Source organism: Tyto alba, unplaced genomic scaffold (assembly GCF_018691265.1).
Source record: "Tyto alba isolate M040663 unplaced genomic scaffold, T.alba_DEE_v4.0 Super-Scaffold_5, whole genome shotgun sequence".
Taxonomy (NCBI): domain Eukaryota; kingdom Metazoa; phylum Chordata; class Aves; order Strigiformes; family Tytonidae; genus Tyto; species Tyto alba.
The window spans coordinates 12,259,280-12,278,486 of NW_024881326.1; the positions used below are offsets into that span (position 1 = coordinate 12,259,280).

Here is a 19,207-nt window from a genome sequence, read left to right on the forward strand (position 1 = left end):
CAGATGCTGATACCAAACATCCCCGTGACTCTGCAGGAGTCACTATGTCGCCCTGGGGACTCATCCCCAGCTGGTGCAGGGTGCCTGTGCCCACCTTGCAGGTCCCTTCATCCTGGCTCTGTGCGTGCCCCAGGTTCCCTGGCTGGGAAAGCTGTGGAGCCTGTGGATTGAAAGCTTCACACCCTCACTGCCTGCCTGGGCAAAGGGAAGGAGATGGGAGAAGCCTCCTCACAGCTGCAGCTTTGAAATTGCCAGTACTGGGCTGCCTGGGGCTTGCTGCTCTCCCATGCAAAAGAGCATCTCCATAGTTCCCTGAAATAATTGCAGGTGCTGGTGTGCCCTGCCCGCTGGTGACAAACCCTTTGGAGAAGGCAATGGTGTTCCCCTGTTACTAGCTCTGTTCCCTTGTGCTGCTGCTCTCCTCTCAGCTGGTAAGCCTGTTGCTTATATAAACTGCTCACTCTCAAGCACTGATAGAGCTGTTTGCTTCCCACCCCACTGGGCTCTGCAAGCTCATTTTATTTTTTCTTGGCTTAATGGGATGTTTACTCCACAGCAGCCTTCCCTCAACACCCAGCAGGAGGGACTCTGAACCATCACCCCAACAACACTCTGACTTTCCTACTGAGACAGGAGCAGACGTGAAATCCCTCCCTGCTGCAGGTCCCAGTGCTGCTGGAGTTGAATGCCGGTCGCCAAATCTCACCAAGAGGGCTTGTGCCTAGCTGACCTTATTTTTACCTGGGGACGAAGCCCGTCACTTGGTTTGGAGTCTGAGGACTCTTCAGCCTTTACCAGGTAGGGCAGGAGCTGGGACATGCACCAGAGTCTTGCCATGTCGTGACAGTGCAGCTATAACCAGGCGACAAGGATCTGGCTTGACAACTGTCACACTTGTTTCACGACAACTGCCAAACAGCCATCAGGTAGTCGTGATTTCTCCTACTCGCTCTGGCTTGGAGCGAGGGACAGAGTAGGAGGGGGCTGCTCTGCTTTTCTCATAGAAGAGAGAAAACCCAGGTATGCACAGATCCCTTTTTCATCTGTCCCCCTCACACGAGTGTGACACTTGCTGTGCTCCCCAGCTGCCGCCCTCCTCTGATCCCCGCTGTGTGCTGCTCCCGGGGCAGTGAGCATTGTACCAGGGCAAGTGTTCTTACCAGAGCAATCAGTACGACCAGCATCACCGGTCTGGTCAGTGGCTGTGCACATTGGCTCTGTGATACCTCTGCCACATGCTAGTGTCATCTCCCTTTACCCAAGCCTCCACCACTGGGGTAGCCCTGCCTGCCCGTATGCAGTTTCTTTGGAGAACAAGACCCCCTTGAAGTCTGCTTCTTGCTTTCCATGAGCTGTGGTGTACATTTGTTGTCTTGGTCTCACCTCCATTCTGCTGTTCTTTCTGAGCATCAAAACTGGCACCAGTCTCATCTGAGGTTCCTCCAATATTGACCTAGGTGGTGAAACCCCCCATCTTGTCACCACAAACAGTGAGAGTCCCGGGACGGGAGGGACACACATGACATTAAAGCAGCTAATTAACAAGAGGCTAATCCAGCACCAAGCAGATTCATGGAAGAGTGGTAAGTGTTGCAGTGCGAATCCAGCAGTCTTTGTCTCATCCTGCAGCAAGGAGCTGGGGATATGCAGGACGGGGTGCTGTGCCAGCATTGCCAGCAAGCCCACAGCACCCATGGGATGACGGGCTAAGAAATGGGTAATGTGCGTAGTGGTCACGTTGCGAGATTACGAGATGCTAGAGGAGGGTCTCTCAATTAAATGTACCTGGCGATGAGCCTGAAAACATCTGAAGAAGGCAGAGAATACCCCTGGGGCAACTATTCAGGCACCCAAGGAAGAGAAATAACTCTGTTTCACTACCAGGCGGTACGCAGGACAGGGAGTAAGTTGCATGTGTTATAGTTCCGCACCGCTTCCCAGCTCTCACCTAATACCAACGGCAGAACAGCCTTCTGGAAAATAAGCTGTGCAGAAATAAGGAAACTTGGCCAAAGAAGCAGCTGAAAGGGTAAAATTCTCACACATGATACTGCTTCTCTGAGACACTTTGCTCCTGTTTTTAGGCAGGCTCTATAGCAGCATCCAAACTGAAAGAAATAAAAAGTGGCATGTCTATATAAGCAGGTGGGTGCGAACAAACAAATCCTGATACTCTGCAATGAACAGCTTATGTTTTTTCATTGTTGTCTCCATGTACAGGCAGGCACAGAGAGGGCCATGGTTTTTAATGAAATAAATTTTGATATTAAAATCTAGAAAACCATTTGAGCTTTGTCATATCTTCTTCTCAATTTTTATTCTGGAAATATTTTTTTAAGTATATAATTGTGTAAATAAAAATACATAGCCATGTAAAGGATGCAATTAGATGTCAACAGCCAGACTTCAAAAGGTGCATGTTGTGTTCAAAGAAGGAAAACAGGAGAGGACATAATTTTGCGTGAGGTAAATGTAAACCTCTAGGATGAGACAAGTTTTAAGGTGGGACATGCTGAAAGTATAAAAATGTGTAATGAAGACTATGCCAACGTCATTAGAAGGAAGGCAATCAGTGATGTGCTGGCTTGTTGCATTTCTGGGGCTGCAAAATGCTCTGAGATAAGGGCATCACATAAAACAAAAATTAATTTCTTTACATCAGTATCTGCCATGGAGGATGTTGGAAAATTCACATACTGTGCCCTTTCCTATGGCAGATAAATCTGAAGAACTCACTCAAGCAGAAATGTCAAAAGAGGTTTTTGGAAAATACTGATGAAATGGAGAGCAGGGGATTGCCAGGATCAGGCAGGATTTCCCTAAGGACTCTGGAGGAAGAGCAGCACAGAGCTACTGAGCTACCAACGGGGCCGGGTACCCTGCTGCTGTGGTGAGCACTGGAATCATACAAACGAGAGACAGCAAGTGTGACTGCAATTTTTGTAAAAGCTTAGAGCCAGGAAACTATAGACAAGTCCAACTTCTGTACAGAGCAAATTAGTTGCTCGAAGCTCTGATAAAGAATAGAATGGGGAGATTTGGTAAATGATATCATGAAAGTCAGATTTTCAAAGGAGGAATGAATGTCTTGCAAATCTATTAACATTCTTTCCTGAGGACGTTAGCCAGCTAATAGTATACTTGAATTCCCCAAATCCATGGTAACCTCCCTTCCAGCCCTCTTTTCCCAGTCTTTTCATAAGAAATGCACACAGACCTCCTTTTATCTTTTATGCATTGATAACGTAGTTTCCTTATGAGCTTTTGTTATATTTTTTTATTTCCCCCCCCGCCCCCCTCCCCCCCCCCCAGATTGGGCGGGAGGTTGCTATGGAGTTACCTATGGATAGGCAAACAGACAATCCCATGCATTTGGAGAAGAGGATGAAGAGTAAGGTGTCAATGTATCAACAATTCAAAAAAAAAAAAAAAAAAAAAGCTAATGGAGCACTACAGAAGGGTTTCACGATATTGAGCGAGCAGATGACAGCACGGCAAGCGGCGTTCAAGGAAAAGTGCCACAGGCAGAGAGGCTTGGAGATGGAGCAGGGCAGGCACAGCGGTTGCCCTGGAACGGGCTGGTGCTCGGGGAAGGAGTCTCCGCCGCTGCAGACGGGTGCCGGGCCGGGCTGGCTCAGCACCGGGGCTGCTCGGAGGGGGAGCGGGAGCGGGAGCGGAGCGGAGGGCGGCGGTGCCTGTGCCAGGCCTGCCCGGGCTGTCTCGGGGAGACCCCGCAGGCGGGACCGGGGCGATGCTTCGGCTGGGGATGGAGCGCTCGCCGCGGGGGGCGTGAGGAGGTGGGCGAGGGGCTCCCCCCGGTGACCGCTGACGGAGCCCCGCTCCTCCGGGCCCCACCGAAGGCGACCGTCCAAGCGCGCTCGGAAAGGAGAGGAGGGGGGGCAATGCCCTGCCGGCTCCCCGGACGGGGCGAGCGGACCCCGCAGCCCCCCTTTTAGGGGTGCGGGGGGGGGGGGTCCGCCCGCCTCCGCCCGCCCCGCGCCCCGCCCCGCCCCGTGCCGCCGCCGCCGCCGCCGCCGCCCTCGTCCCGCAGAGCCGCGCACGGCGCCCGCCGCCGCCGGCCGGCCGGGGGGGAGGGGGGGGGGCGGCACGGGGAGCACCGGGCCGGGCCGGCATGGCGGGGGCGGGCGCTGCGGGGCGGGGGCAGCAGCAGCAGCAGCAGCAGCATCGGCGGCGGCGGGCGGGCCCCGGCTGAGCGCGGAGCGCGGCAGCGGCGGCGGCGGCGGCGGCGGCGGCGGCGGGCCATGGGGGCGGCGGCGGCGGGGGGCTGCGGGAGCCCTGCCCTGCCCGCCCGCCGCGCCGCGCCGCCCGCCGCGCCGCCCGCCTGAGGCACCGCGGGGCTACGGAGGGAGCGGCGGCGGAATCCAGGTGAGCCCTTCTCCCGGGGGGGGGGGGCGGGTGGCGGCCGGGGTGCCGCCGGAGCACGGGCGGCGGGGGGGACCCGTCGGGCCGGGGGGGCTGCCGTTTCGCGGGAGTTAGCTGGCTTCCCCCCGGGGATGCGCGGGCTGGAGCGAGGGGATTGCGAGGAGGCAGGAGGCCTGCCGTCCCCTCCCCAGCACCTTCTAGCGCCCCGGTGCCGGGCGGCTCTGTGCTTCCCACCCGGTGTTGGGAGGGATGCCCAGCGCCCCGGGTGCCCAGAAGCCATCGGTGGGGTGGAGAAGCTGGAGCAGGGCTCTGGCTCACCCTCCTGCGAGAGCCTGGGCCACGGGGTCAGCTAGAGACGTGCATGTGGCCTTCTGCAGGTGCCAGGATGGTTATGGGGTATCCCCCTTCCCGGCCATCCCGCTGCCCCATCTCCCTGTCACAGCCTCGGTGGCCCCTGGCCGGTGTATCTGCGGGGGGTACCCACCGTGATGCGTGGGAGGAGGAATCTGAGGGGTTTGCACGGTGTGAATCAGTCAGCGCTGCTGAGCACCGCTCTCACCTGAGATGGCTTTCCCCATCTCAGGGCCCCTGGGCAGGGCAAGGCTGCACTGAGAAAGTGGGGTGCAGGGCAGGGAGCTCCGCCGCTGCTCCCCCAGGTCACCTTGGCATGCTCCCGGGTGGCGACGTCCTCGGCATTAGGTATCGTGGCGGTTGCCGTCACAGATTGTGACTGAGCTGAAAGAACAGAGACAAATGCACTTGGCTCATGGCTTGGGGCTCATTTGGGGTTTTTTCCTCATTTCCCTGTCTAGAGCAATTTGGATGGGATAAATTTTCCTCCTTGGCAGGACTGGTAGAGAGATGTGGCTTGCTTTTGGGGAAGAGCAATTTGAAAACATTCGCATCTTTCTCTTCCCTCATGACAACCAGTGACCTGTGTGCTGCCTTCCACTTTTGCATGCCTCAGTTTCCCCATGTCTACAAGGGGAAGGGCGGAGGAAAGAAAAGCTGGTTTACACCAGAGTGGGCTGGGATGCGTGCTCTCACGCCTGGCATGAGTCTGTCTCAGGAGCAAGAACAGCTCAGGATCAGACCCGGGGGAGGCTGAGCCTGTGGCCTGTCTCTGGGTGGAGGCAGGTGCTGAGGGCAGGGGAGGGCTGGCACTGCCTCCGTTCTGGGCAGAGCCCTGGGCAGGGTGCTTCCCTCCGTTTAGCAGCCCTCCATACTCATCCCTGCCTCTGCATGAGCTGCTGGCATCCATGTCGTCCTGCAGTGAGGAGTTCATGCCGCACCTGAGCAGCAAACAGAAAAAATATTTTTTTTTATCATTTTAAGAAGGGGGTGCTCCGACCTCCCCTCTGATCATCACCTACCCAGACAGTGCCCTCTCCCTCTGCCTTTGAGCACCAACGTGCGGCTGAGCCTGCAGCTTCCCGCTCTCTGACAGCTTGCTCGCTGGGGACCTGCTGCCGTGCTCATCCCCCCCCCCCACCCCCCCGCCCCGCTGAACTTTCCTTTGCCTTTACTGACACACCGTCTTCCTCCTTCCAGAGCCGCTCTCACCAAGCAGCGGGGATGAGCTGGTGCTCCTGGCTGTAAACAGCTGCTGCCAGGAGCTGGGCTGCGACGGCGCAGGGCTGCGGCGGGGTGGGGAGCGGGCTCCAGGGGCTGCGTGCACCAAGGAGCACCCGGTGCTTGGTGAGGGCATCGGCCGAGAGCGGTTGAGCTCCTCCTCGGGCTGTGCGGTGCTGTTGCAGGAGCCCGTGGCGGGGAAAGCAGCCCCCCTCGGGGCACCCTGGCACGGCTGCTGCCCTGGTTTGGCAGTTCAGTGTGTCAACTGCCGAGCTGACTGGTGTGGCAAGAGCGACCGCTGTGCTGCAGCACCGCTTCAAAGCCCTGACTTCAGCATCGCTGCGGGCAGTCGTTGCAGGACCCACGCATGAAGGGGGCACGGGGTGCTGCTGGCTGGGTGCTCCAGTTTGGGTCGCACCAAACTGCTGGCGCCCCATGGTCGGAGGGTGCCGACCTCTTCCCCGGGCTTTGGCACCGCTGACACCAAGGGCTGTCCCTGCAGCAGCACTGGCTGTCGTGGCCCGTCCCGGTGTGAAGTCCCCGATCCCGTCCCAGGAGCCAGTGCCACTGGCTGCCAGCAGCTGACTCAGCTTCCTGGGAGGGTATCCCAGTGCGGGGGAATTGGGATTGCTTGTTAAGGAGCACACTGGGGATGCAACTGAAACGGGCTCAGGCTTGGTCCCTCTCGCTGTAAGCCGAGGAGCAGGGTGCTGGAGATAAGGCTGGCAAAGGGAAGAGGTGCCACCCGATGAGTTAGCATGGACAGGGACCAGTCAGCCTCAAGCTTCCTGAGTCAGGAGGGCAGCCTCGTGCTTGCAATGAAAAACGGTGTGCTTCTAGCAAGCTCTGGAAAGCTTGAAGTAATCTAGTTCAGGCTTTGAACTGAAGCCTAAAAGCATAAAGCCCAGTCTAGCACAGAAGTCCCCGAGCAGGAAGCAGTCAGGAGATAAGGCGTTGTTTGCACCAGCCGCCTTCGTGTTTTGCTTCACCGCCTGAGCTCGTGGGAGCTGACCTGCACGCCAGGGGTGAGTGGGAAGCAGGGCTCTGGGACATGCCCGTGGGTCTGCAGAGCTAGGATTTTGCCTCCAATCACAGCCCAGTGATACCGGGAAGATGCTTTTATGGTTTGCTTGGCAGCTGCTCCCTGGCACTGAAGAACAAAGGCTCAAGTCCTCCGTTCTGCCTTAGCGCCGGTCCTTCCCCTCTACTGCTGAAATCAGCAGCAAGCATCTCTCCTGATTCGTACCTGTGAGTTCAGTGTCATTCGCCAGGGCAGCTCCAGCCCACAAGCACTGCATTTCTGTAGTGAAAAAGGTGTTTATATAATGATCAAGTTGGCTGCTGCCTCGAGGAGTCTCCAGTCTGGCTGCAACAAGGCTCAGGTCATCCGGGGGTCTTCCACCAAATGAGCCCCCCACCATCTCTGGAGGTGGGGCAGCAGGACTGCTCCCATCTCTCCTGCCGTGAGGGCAGAAAGCAGCCTGAATCTCCCAGGGCTGAGATGCTTTTCAATGCTGCCTTCTCCTCCCAGGGCTCAGCTGTGGCATCACCAGGTGATGTCTTGGAGCCTGTGACAGGGGTGGGGGGATGAGCTGATACAAAGGGGCCTTTTGCTCCCTGGCAGAGCAGGGCTTGTTCTGACATGCTTCCTCCCATCCAGCACCCATCTGCAGCACCGGTGCTTGTGGGGTTGCTCGGCCTTTGAAATTAGGGGACGGAGACATGGATCCACATCAGCTGGGGAGAAATGCTTGGGAACATGGAAGGAAATGTGGTACCATGAATCTTCAAATTGTGCAGCTCGGGGAAGTGGTGGCCTTGGACACTACAGGCTGTAAGATGCCCCTGAGTTGTTGAAGGATACATCTTTTTCCAGTTGATCCAGCCTACCTAAACCAGAGTCTTTCTTCTTCTGTGGCTCCTGCTGGGAGTGTGTTCAGATCCTTGCAGCTTGGAGGGCTGGAAATCTCTGATCTGTCTGAATATTATCTCTGGGCAGTGCAATGGCGGTCTGTTGGCAGGGCAGTACTGTCCTTAGGGTTCAGCAGTGCTTTCCATTCTGTCGTTCTTCCTCAAATGGTTGTAAGGGGATGGTTCCTTCACAGCCTTCTGGGATGGGCTGGGTGAGCTCCACTCATTCCCTGCTCTGACCTGTTCTGGTGGGAGTTGCCCTCTCCTGAAATGGAGGGCTGGAGGTGGGTTGGGGAAAGCCCTACATGCACCAACAGCAGAGACTTCTGCAGTCAGGACAGACATGGTGTCCAGGAGCCACCTTTGAGGGCTTGGCAGCCAACAAGCCCTTCAACCCTCTCCAAGTGATGATCAAAACACCAAGGCTGGGTGTGGGGTGGGAGAGAAGCCTCAAATCTGGCACAGCCACAGTTGGACTCAGGGAACACAATGTCCGGTTTTATTTTGTGCACGGCACAGCGAGTGCTCGCACGCGTTCACAGATGGGTCTTTTCTTCCCCAAGGGTGCACAGTTCCTCAGCTGTGTAAAAATCAGCCTAGCCATACCCTGTGGTCCCTGCTGGGTTTAAAGAGACTCGAGGCTCTGGTCTCAGGTCACGGGGGTGTTTGGCGGTGGTGTTGCATCCCCCTCAGAAGATGGGTCCCAGCACAGCCTTGTCTTGTTGTAACCTGGAAATAGATGGCCCAATCCATCCCCATGTGCACAGCCTGAGCACGCAGGACTGATGCCCAGTGATGTTAGGAACATTTCTGAGCTCCCTTGCTGTTCATTCTCTCTCTTTTAAATTAATCAGGAGCTGGCCTCAGCAGCCAGTCAATAGTGAGATTTATCTCTTAAATAGCATTATTGATTGCCTAGGAAGCCTGGTTTTGTATTGATAGATACGTACACATGCAGACAAGCCCTGTGCCAGGTCTCAGTGGTGAAAGGCACAGTGTAAAGTGTGGAGATGGCTTGTCAGAGGTGGGGACATGCGTGTGTGTCCACGCCACGGAGATGCAGCTCCCTGTCAGAGAGCAAGGTGAGGCACCCCAGGGTCTTTGTGTATGAACCCTTTCGCAACTGTCCAGCGTTATTGTGCTGCCTCAAACATTCCTGAGCTTCTACTCCTTTCTCCCTAATATATGCCGTTGCAATGCAAACACCTCTGTCAGCTTGCACTGGCTCTTCATTTGCAGGTGGGATGCTGTATCCTTCCTTAGGAGAAGACATGCAGGTGTCTGCCCACAGATTGTGTGGTCTCCTCAAAGGTCACCGACCGCGCAGGGATTCTTCATGTGGAAGACTTGGGATAGATGTGCAAAACGAAGTCTGCTGTAGCATTGCACAGAGGGGCTGGTTGGAGAGGAGGATGGAGGAGACAGGCTGGACCTGTCCTGCCAGGGAGGTTTTTTCTGCGTGCCGCTCCCCGGGCTGGCGGTGTGGGCTGCGAGCCGACGCATGCGGGAATCGCGGTGGGACCTGGCTCAGCTCCGAGCAGGTGGAGCCGTGGGAGTGTGACGGGAGACGGCTCACTGCCGTGTCTGCTTGAGGAAAGGCAAAGTGTGCTGCCACTCTCGAGCTGTCTCCCTGCAGGTAACGGGGAGTGGGGTGGAGGAGGGCTCCCGTGGGCTGTGGGGGCTTTGCCGGCTCTGTCTCATCGGGGGTCAGAGTGGCTCTTGTCCCTCAAAGGGGGCAGAGTGCTTCAGCAGCAGCTGGAGCCGTGGCACTCTGCTCAAGGCCCCCGTTGCCTAGCTGCCTGCACTGCCTGCGCCGTGGCAGCACAGGGAAGCACGGTGTGGAGGCAGCCCCAAAGGCGGGGGGGAGCAGGTGTGGGTAGCACCGTAGGAGAGGGAGCAGGCGCCGGAGCGGGGTGTGAACCAAGCTGTTGTCCTTTTAGTTTTGGGCAGTGCCGCTCGACTCTCCCTGAAGCAGCACCGCGTGCTGGGGAGCCTGGCTGCTCTGTCCTCCAGGGTCGTGGAGCGTGGCCAAGGTGCGGTGATGCTCGTGAGAGGAATTGCAAAACCTCTGGCCAGGTTTGCCATAGCAAAGTTCAGGCTGTGGCTATTTTGCACTGATGCTGCGGAGCCTTGCCCGGGGCTGGGAGCCTTACGGCTGCCACAGCAGCGAGCCTTGCCTCGCCACGTGCACTCACGCTCGCGCTGCGCTGCACAGCAGAGCGCGGCCCCACGTCCCATACCTTGCGTCCAGCCTTGCTTCAGACCATGCTGTCTGGTGCTCCGCTCTCTCCCAGGATTAGCTGAGGCTGAGAAGAGGGTCAGCTGCGTTGGCACAGGCGGCTGACGTGGCACAGATGAGCCATAGGGTCGGAGATCGCTGAAGCCCGGCAGATAAGGGCTTGGAAGACCTGCGTGAGTGTGTCACTGTTTAGCGAATCAACGGGCATGGGAAGTTCTTAGGTGCTGTCATGCCTATGTGTACGTGCATATATATGTGTGTGTGTGTGTATACATATATGTAGCACTACAGCATCCTGCTACTGTTTGGACCCCATAAGCGTTTTTCTAGACAACGCCTGCCCGCAGTGAGCACCCGGTCGCCTGATCTTAGCAAGCCAATCTATGCAGGGATCTCAAGAAAGAACAGTTGGGGTTTTATGAAGCTGGCATAATTTACAGCTAAAATAGCACACCAGAAATATGTCCAATCCAATCTCCTTTGTAATCTTGTTTTCATTTAAGCCTCCAGGGTGGTGATGGGAGGAGTAAGGAAAGCAAGCTGTGAAGGGAGTTTATTACCCGTGCCACGGAGATTTGCGTGATGCCCTGTGCTGAATGACCTCAATTTGCAGAGGTTAAAGCTGGCTGTGGTGCTCCCCGGCTTGAAGGAGTATCTCCTGCCTGTGCTGGGGGCCTTGGCTGCAAATCCTTTTGCAGATGGCTGTGTGATGTGCTCAGGACCATCCACACCGTGGAGCCGTCCCAATGCCTGCTCCCGCGACCGGGCAGAAAGAGCGATGGTGATGCATCAGTGACCATCGTATTTGTGTCGGCCTGGCTTGCTCACCAGGAAAAGGAATGAAATTATCTCTGCCTCTGCCATTGCGGGTTGTGTTTCTCTTTAGTTTTCAAACCACATATTGTCCCAGATCTCCTGCCAATAGCAGGGAGTGAACTGATAATGCAGCTGCTATTAATAAAGCAGCGTTGTTACATATTCATATCAATCAGACTTCTGATTCCACAATATTTAAAAAAAAAAAAAAAAAAAAAAAGCAGTGCTTCACTGGGGCGATGGTGGAAGGTGTCAGGTGGGATGGTGTTGGAGATGCATTTCACCAGCGTTGGCAGAATCTGCTCCCCTCACATTTCTTCTCTTGGGGATTCCCGTGCTGAGCTGGCCCTGGGGTCCTCACCCACCTTCCCCCTGGCCTTCCTTCTCCCTGGCAGCACTGAGCTAAAAAGTGGGATCCCAAAGGCACTTGTGGGATCCCAGAACACTGGCACTGTGGGGAAACGGGACCGGTGCGAGACGAGGGAGCACTGAATTCAGGCGGGTGGGTTGGCAGGAACGGCTCAGTGCTCTTCTCCATTTTATATAGAAATTTTCACATATTATGTAAATTAAAAAGCAAAGTATGGAAAATCTGGTTATAAATCTGGGATGTATATATGTTTATACAGCCATTAAAGAGGAAAGTATACCACAAAATCCTGGCCAATGGATAAATATACTTACACTGCCATTCCTGCAATAAAATACGCTTTTTGTCATTGCTACAGTATGAAAAAAAGTACTGTCTCCAAAACTGTAGCAGAATTTTATGGCAAGTCATAAATTGGAAGAGATACCTAATTATTCATAGAGTATTACAGAGGTATTGGTAAATGACTTCACCATTAAGGCTGCACCGAGACTTGCCCATAAAGCAAACCCCTCTCTCTTCTTGATGATCGAATTCAATGTCCAGATTTGGCCAAATAAATCTTGTGAAGCCGAGCACATTTTCTGTGAACACTGGCCTGGAAGCTCGCCCTTACCCTCTGGCCAGGAACATTTTGAAAAGCAGCCGTGGGATCTCCGAGTCCTCTGAGAGGCCCTGCGGTCCCTGAGCCTTTCCTGGCTCTCTCATCCCCAGTACGTGTCCGAGCGGCTCCCATCTCATCCCTGCTTCCTCTGGCTCCCGGTGCAGGGAGGCCGGTGGTTCTGCTGGGTCCCAGTGCTGGCAGCCCCAGGAATCGGGCTGGCGTCGAGCCCTCCCGACAGTGGCTTTCGGTTGCTGCAGCAAACAGTTTCCAAGCAACTCGGAGGCTGCTGGTCTAAAAGGACTCTTGATAGAGGCATGTAATATTAACTGGAGTTATTAAAAGGAGCAATGCTAAAAAGGATGCGAGGAGGGCAGCCGATGTGGTGTAGCCAATATCCTTCTGCCATCGCTCATAAGTGGTTTAACAAATCTGGAGGCATGTCTTGGCTGAAATGCCTATAGAGGCCCAGAAAGACCGCGGGCGGCTCTGGTTCCCAGCCTGCTCCTACCAGTGCTGCGGGCGGGCTGGGTACCGGCTGGCCTGCCAGCTCTTCAGCTGGGCTCTGGGACAGATGCAGAGGATGCGAACGACGTGGTCCCTGCCTCAAAGAACTTGTGTCTTGGGCCTTCATCCGGATTTGGGACCTTTTTTGAGCGGATCGGTTGCCTGGCTGTGGCACAGCCCACAGCGAGTGCTCTGCTCATCTGGGAACAGGCGGGAGAAGGCCACTGGGGGATCAGGGGTGCCCATCTCCCTGTGCGGATATCCAGCCTCTGTCCCTGCCCTGTCATGCGTTTCCCCTCTGGAGTCTTAAGTACTCCTTTCCAGTCACATTTCCTTGCTCTGCTTCTCTTTATTTCCACTGTTTTGATGCTTCCTTGTATGCTGTGCCCACTTCAATCACTGTCCGCAGCCACCTTTGAGCATCCATCCCACTCTCTTCATCTTTGTTGTTGCTTCCTCCCATTGGCTTTGGGCTGCAGTGGGGGGTCTTGCCCGTGCAAAGACCGTGGACTGGTCAGCAGTGAGAATTACCACGCAGTGCTGCGTTCGGGTGGAGAGAGCAGCAGGAAGGCACTGCCAGCAGGCACCTTAAGCAATCTGTCCCTCCACGGGGAGCAGTTTGAAGGTTGCTCCCTCCATTCCTTTACCAGCACAAGCTGGAAATAAATGCTCCTTCTGCTGCTGCCTGTGGTCCCGGGAGGCTGACGTGGTGCTGGTGGGAGGTGGGCCAGGAGGTCAGCAGGAGCGTGCAGCCCTCAGTGTGTGCAACCAGCTCGCCCTGGCTGTCACATCCCTCCTCCCAGCTGCTGGGGCTGGACCCAGGTCTCTCTGGGGAAGACTTGAGATGGTGTCTGGGTGGTATCTACCAGGTCTGGCTGCTTTCCAGCCCCGTGCAAGCCTCCCCTATCCCAGGGGCAAACAGAGATCCCAGTGTTGTGCTCTGGCTGGGGACCGGGAGTGATTTTTAGCAGCTCTTTGTCATATGAGTCTGGATATCCACACAGGGAGACAGACATGCTTGATCCACCCAGCGGCCTTCTCCCTCCTGTTCCCAGATGAGCAGGTGGGTGTCTCTAAGTGGGTTGGCAGCAAAAATCCCCAGACATTTCCAGAGGACCATGATGGTGCCTGGAGAAGTTCAGATACAGCCCAGGGGGATCTTACTGCCTGGATCCCTGAGCTGTTTTTCTTGAGGACAGCAAAAACACAGGCTGCAGCTTGTTGACCTGGGAGACGGGTGGTATGTGGGCAGCTGAGGGGTTTTGGTGTCTTCAGAAAGCCCCTGGAACATTGCTATATGCTCATAGGAGGAGGCACAGCAGGATTTCTGCCTTCATCTCCATCAGCATGGGGAGGAGTGCCAGTATGCTTCCCTGTGGCCAGCTGGTGTCAGTGGGAGAGGCCGGCAGCATCAGCAGGACTCCTTCCAGGTCTTCTGAGTTCCCAAGAGCCTGAGCCCAAGGGAGCAGAGATCTCATGTCAGTGCTTACTAAGATACAAGCTCTGATCCCTAAAGCTAAGCCCTTTCTTTGGCAGAGTGAGTGAATGTGACTGAGAGGTGACAGGCAGCCGGGAACACATTCACCTTGTCCACACTGGAGGCTGGAGCTCCAGTCCCACCAGACAGACCTCCACACTCCTCCATAAGCCATCTCTGGTGTGAAGCCACGCAGTGCCAGCATGCTGGAGCAGCGTCCTGCTCTCACAGCACCAGCAATGCTGCGAGTGGATCTGCCACCCTCCCTCCCTCCAGCCGCCCACAGTTGATGTGTAAATGCTCTGTTTTAAGATAGAGGCTCAGCAAGTCCTCAAACCCATCCCTTGGTTTGGATGCAGAGATACCACATCAGTGGGGCTGAGGTGGCCTAGCAGGGTTGCTGGGGGGAGGAAGATGGTAGAGCAGCCTGTGGGATGCTGAAGCAGGCAGGAGCGAGGTGCTGGATTGGAGGGAGGAGAGATGAGGTGCTGTGACTCTGTCACTTGGTCCCCAGAATTCTGTAGCAGTTGAGGCCAGGCTTGTTCCACCTGAAACGGGTAGAAACCGAGGTTAGTCCTGCTGGGCAGACTGGCACCTCCAGCAAGTCCTTTGCTCCCCCAGAAGAGCACAGGATGCTTGGTTTTGGGAAAGAGTAAGAAACTTAGAGCTAATTGAGAGAAGTCAGGAGCTGAATCAGTAGCAGGTGGGATTACTGGTGTCACAGGGGATCTGCACAAGTGCCTGCACTGTTTGCTGTGGTTATGCATAGCAGGAGGCATCTGGCTTTTCTCACCTTGTCCATGAATTTAACTTTCTGTCTCTCTTGTGGTGATGCAAGCTCAGGATGGGGGGTAATAAGGAGGAGGGTTTTTTTGCTGATCAAAAGCAAATCCAACACACATGTTCTTGTGAGCAAACACTGGCATTGCAGGAGTGCTGAGAGGCCAAACAGGGCTTTCTGTGGTGGAGACCTGTCTGAGGACAAGGCAGGGTTGGGAAGGGGCTCGGCAGCCAGAGAGGGGCTTTCAGAGCAGCTGAGCATGAGATCCATCCCTCCCTGGTGCGTGGGAAGAAACTCCTGGATTCTGGAAATACCGTTTGGACACTCAAATCTAGAGATGGATTTGAAGAGGCAGCTGCTGTCATGGTCCAAGTGGGCAAAGTCCATGTCCTCGGGCAGGCATTTCACCATGGAAATAGAAAAGGCTCATCTGACTTTGCAGCTCTTCCCGATGCTGGCTTGGGCTGGGCTCTGTGCTGCTGCCTGAGCCCCTGGGGCAGCCACCTGCACCCGGCCAGCAGCCGGAGGAGCCATACACCTCCTGGGCGAGCGATGCCACTGGTCTGCATGTGGCATCACCTACATGTGCGATAGCTGCACCGGGCTGCTTGCAAACAGGCTGTGCTGGAAAGGTGCCCAAAGAGGCCTGTGACAAGAGGAGGGAGGGCAGGGTCTTCCCACGGGACTGGAAGCATGAAGGGCCGTCTTGTAGCACGGGGTCCCACGTGCTGGGGACAACCAGGCTACTGGGAGCAGCTGGGGGGGGGGCTGGCTGGCTGGTTGCTGCTGTCCAGCATCTCCTCCAGTGTTCCAGGGTGGGTGGGGACCCAGACTTTGCAAAGTCCACTACATGGCAGTGGGCTGGCAGCGGGAGGGCGTCACCAGTGGTGCCCACGGAGACACTGGCACCGAGGACTTGCTCCTGCACCTGGCTGCAGGAAGGGATGCTGGGCTGCAGGACCAGCACAGCAGTGCCTGCGCTGCTACCATAAATCTGCCTGGCATTGGTGCATGGGGATGATGCAAAGAGCGTTCCAGCTGATTTATGGCTTCTCTGCTCCATGGGGTAGGAAATAGCATCACACAGCTACCTCTGCTGGCATTTACTGCGTCATGAGTTGTCCTTCCTCCTCATGCAACATCGGTGGGACTCAGCAAGTGACTACTGCCAGACAGGCGAGTGTGCACAGGGCAGGGACTGGTGTGCCAGGAGCCCAGACCTGTGTGAGGGTCTGGTGGCTCCAGTGATGTTGCAAGAAGCAGTTGTTCCCACTCAGGGATGCTGTGTGGTTACGCCACAGCAATATCATATCAGCTGTCCTTGTTAGACTCACCTTGCACCAGGGGAAATGTGGTGGCCAAGTGTGAAATGGGCTTGGGGTTGCAAATCTGACCCACTGTGGTGGTGGACGAGGCTGGAAGAAACCTGGAGCAGAGGAGCACGGCCAGGCCTGTGCAGCGGTGGGTGGCACGCTGAGCCCCACTCCTCCTGAGCCAGTAATGTCAGGCCTCGGGAACACCATTGCCTCCGTGCCAGGAGCATGTGCCACGGCAGGGCAGTCCCTGCCTGTTGAATCAAGACTCACAGGTCCCCCCTTCACCCTCCCCTAACCAGCCTCCTGCCTGCCATGGGGACTGCTGCCATCCCAACCCATCCCGAGTAGCCCATGTTTTTTTTGCCCCCCATTCCCATGCTCTCGTTGCCTCTCTCAACACCTCCACTCCACGCGAAGCCGATTCCAGCAAGTCCAACCCATCACACCACGGCAGCAAACGCCGGCTGCCCGGGAGTGCTCCCAGGGGAATGGGAAGCAGCAGGGTGCCCCTCTCCGTGCCCATCTTGGGGCATCCCAGCAGCAGCACCTTAACCTCTTCTCTGTCTCCACACACAGGGTCTCAATGGCCAAGTGCCTTCTCCTTCTATGCCTCAGTTTCCTCATTCTTCCAAGGGGAGCAATAGCAACAGCTCTGAAGTGCTTTGGGAGGAAAGGGAAACAGCAAGTGCCACCTGTCCCTGGTGTGACAGTCAGTGGGCTGTGGTGGCTTCCTAAAGCCCCTCTGACCAAGGAGGCCCCTCTATACCTCTTGGTGATTTGAAGAGACTTGATGCAGCTCTTGGCTAAACAAATTTTCATTCTCCACGGCTTTTTTCTTTCCTACTCAGCATTCAGGGAGCATCATTTTGGTAACCAAGGTATTTGCATAATCTCTATTCTGTGGTAATTGCTCCCTTTCAGAAGAGGTTCTTATCATCCCATCTGTTTTTGGGGAGCTTCTGCTGTCTTTGAGGCCAGGTAAGGAGATGGTCCCCAAAGCGAGGTAGCTAGGCTGCTGCCCTATGTCTTGGGGGATGCCTCCCCTGGGGCGAAGAGGCTGAGGGGAGCCTTTTGCTTATGGGCTTCTGCACGATCAGTGCTCTCCTGCTGCAAGTCCCGTCCTTGCCCCGTGCCTCAGTTTCCCCTTAGCCCCAGAGCCTTTTGAGCTGGGCAGGGAAGGATTTTCTCATGCTGCATGCCTCCGTGCAGTGGGACACGGGTTCTCTGTCTCTGCAGGAGCTGCCTTCCCAGGGTTGCTCCCTCTTTCCCTGATGCTGTGGCATGGAAAAGCAGCCGCTGGGAAATGCTTCATGGTGCTTTAGCAGCTACCGGAGCAGCAGAGCTGGGTGGGAGGTTTGGAGCTGTCACCCAGCCACGGGAGATGCTGCTTCATGGGGATACCCTGGCTTTCTGCCCCGTGCCATTGTGACACGGCACCCAGGGGAGCAGGGGGTCCCGGGGGGCGAGCAGTGGCCAGTGCCTGGCATGCCCGCGTGCCACCCTCGCCCGCCCAGCAGCGTGACTCACTCCCTGAGCAGCAGCTCCCACGCAGCAGCGTTTCCAAGAGACCGAGGAGATGTCTCTGAATGGCGATGGCTGGAAGGGGAGCCCTGGTCCTTGTCCCCAGGGCCTGGGCAGGGGCTGTGTGCTCCCCCCCCCAGCCCCGCCAAGGAGAGCCGGGAAGCGGCCAGCTGTGGGGCAGGACCCTTGCGCCTGGGGTGTCAAACCGGGCAGCCTGCATTGGAGCAGAAAGCAGCAATGCCTGGTCTTGCCCAGTGTTGGCAAAGGTTGGAAGGGCCGTGAGGAGGTGGCTGCTTGCCGGATGGGATGTGGTGGTGAGCAAGGGAAATGCCCAGCTTCGAGGGCCCCACCACCCACAGCCCCAGAGAAGGAGAGGCAGGCAGCCAGCTCTCGGCAGGCTTGCAAACTGGCTCTCGGATTTGCTGCCCATTAAGCATGGGGAAGCAGAGCCTGTTCTGGTCTTGAATTATTTCTGTGCCTTGCTCGCGCAAAGCTCACGTGTGCTGTCCACAGGTCCTGGGATGCCTCTGGGTCTGGGACAGGCAGCAATGCAGAAACCAGCCTGACCCACGGTGCAGAGGTTAAACCATCCCTGTGCTCTCTGACTGCAAGAGAAAAAACAGCGCGTCCTCTTCCAGGCGCCCGGGTGGCGTTGGTGCTGCCTGACCTGACTGCTAAGCAGGGGCTGAGGTTTCTCACAGCACAGATCTCGGTGCATGCAGAGCCGCGCCATCCCCCCATCCTTCTCTGGGCGGGAGCAGGGCACTGCGTCTGTCCCTGCTCGCCTGTGCCGGCATCGCTCCCAGTGTGGCTCTGCCATGCAAACTCAGCTCCTCTTTATTGCCCGCTCTACCCTCCAGGCCTTGCTTCTGTGCTGCCATCAGCCAGATAGCAGAGGCTGCTCCTGCTCCGGCACCAATCATCTCCTTGGCTGTATTAAGTCTTGGTTTAGCTGTATAAAATCTCATGTCATTTATCTTCCTAAAGGCTGGCAGGTAATTCTGTAATCACCATCCCTCCTACGGTGCTGGCCTCTTCTCTCTCCCTGCTAGTTTGATATCCTCTTCAGGTTTAATCCCCCAGGAGTTTACATTGTCTTTGCAATACCCAAGGAATGATGCTGCCAAATCTGGATCCCAGTGTCATTCTCCCTGAGAAGCCCTTTAATTCCCTTTCCCATTAGCAGGATGCCCAGTTCACAACCCCTCGTGGCTCCTCTCCTGGTCCTTCTCCCTGCAGAAGTGCTCTGGCTGCATGGGGTGCAGGGGCTTGGCTGTGGTGGGGTCCCTGCCCTCTCCTCCCAGCAGCTCTCACCTGGCCCCAGTGCCTGGCTCTGACAAAGACCCCCCCACCACGGCCAGGCAGCCAAACCCAGGGTTTGGCAGTGTTTGTCCCACACCCTGCAAACCCCCCCATACTTTGATTCCTCCCGGGGGGAGGCAGGGGATACTTCCCCCGTGAGGTAGGACTTCAGAGCACTTTGCACCCAACGCCTTGCCTCAGAGACCCCATGGAGGTTTTTCTCTGCAACCCCCCTGGGAGACAGCTCGATACCATCTCACGAGCAGGGTAGGTGGTGGGACGCAGGGTGGGGGAGCATCTCCCAGGCTGTGGGCTCTTGCTGGCAGAGGATCCTTTCTTCAGGTTAGACAGAGGACACTTTGAAGTGGTTCAGTGCTCAGTTGGTTTTTGTGCTTTGCCTTTTTTTTTTTC

The 19,207-nt window shown here is 56.3% G+C and overlaps 1 protein-coding gene across 2 annotated transcripts in view; it reads left to right on the forward strand.

Moving 5' to 3' along the window:
• The first annotated feature begins 4,275 nt into the window (after nucleotides 1–4,275).
• FRMPD3 (FERM and PDZ domain containing 3) overlaps nucleotides 4,276–19,207 on the forward strand; it is a 64,238-nt gene continuing 49,306 nt past the window's right edge. For both annotated transcript variants that reach the window (XM_042807315.1, XM_042807316.1), the window contains exon 1: nucleotides 4,276–4,386. The gene's annotated coding sequence lies outside the window, so the exon portion shown is untranslated. The remainder of the gene's footprint in view (nucleotides 4,387–19,207) is intronic.